The sequence below is a fragment of the Eleutherodactylus coqui genome, chromosome 5 (assembly GCF_035609145.1).
Source record: "Eleutherodactylus coqui strain aEleCoq1 chromosome 5, aEleCoq1.hap1, whole genome shotgun sequence".
Taxonomy (NCBI): Eukaryota; Metazoa; Chordata; class Amphibia; order Anura; family Eleutherodactylidae; genus Eleutherodactylus; species Eleutherodactylus coqui.
The window spans coordinates 165573978-165574990 of record NC_089841.1 but is presented as its reverse complement, the minus strand read 5'-3'; the positions used below and the strand labels follow the sequence as shown (position 1 = coordinate 165574990).

Here is a 1013-nt window from a genome sequence, read left to right as displayed (position 1 = left end):
TACCTAGTTTAAAAAAGACGCAGGACATCATAAATCATATATCAGGGGTAGATAAAATCTATCACATATAACCCATACGTATAACAAAAAGCATCAGCTAGGGCTAAGAAAGTCAGTGACAGCACAACAGACATTCTTTCAGTTGATGTTAATGTAAAAATTATAGCAAGAGGAAGATCAATCAAACACTTTATATATATATTTTATTAATTTTTTTTTTCTTCTCCTGATCAGAGTGTTTATATACAAGTGCCAGTGTCAACAGTTGCACCAACTCTGGTCCACTATTGCAGAAACCCTTTTCTCATATTTGTGCTTGTTTTCTCAGTACAGTTGAGCTGCCTGGCTGTTTGACAGACTGCTTGGATTGGGTTCATCCAGCAGTGACTGTATTGAGGTTAAAATTGAAGATGCAACATATGTTGGACTCCAACGATTTTGAAGAATGTCCAGACATATGCTGCCATCAGCATATACATTTGGATAAAACATTTTTGATACAAATCAAACTGTAGGTGGTTTATTTGGATATTCTTCTGTGAATTCTATTGTGAGGTTAAATGTTCCATCTTCAAATGGCATTCCTTCTGGTCAGAATATTGCAGCATTCCACACCATGATGTTGTTCTCCAGGGGGGCGACACTCACTCCTGTGGGGAAGTCCTCCTGAAGCCTTTTAAAGTTTCCCATGAGGCACTGTCTCGCTGTAGTTGACATTTGTCTAAGCTTCTGGAAATAAACAAAACAACTTTCGGAAAATACCGGGAAGGGGAAGTAACCGGACGTCTCCGCCGGACAGTGGAACACCTACTCCTGAAATACCGCGTCCACCAACACCAAGAGACACAAAGAAAGCACAGCAGAGCCGGCAGCAGGAGCCTAACCTCTGAAAAAGGCTGGTCGGAAACGCGCATCAGGGGTCTATTCCCTACACCATGATGGAACTCTGAGGGGCTTTATACTCTTTATAGGTATTTAAAAATCTTTGCATTATTTGTGACATGCACTTTGCT

General features: G+C 40.6%; 1 pseudogene; it reads right to left on the bottom strand.

Moving 5' to 3' along the window:
- Positions 1–258: 258 nt before the first annotated feature.
- Positions 259–717, bottom strand: LOC136626989 (ubiquitin-conjugating enzyme E2 A-like; annotated as a pseudogene).
- Between the last annotated feature and the right edge of the window lie 296 nt (positions 718–1013).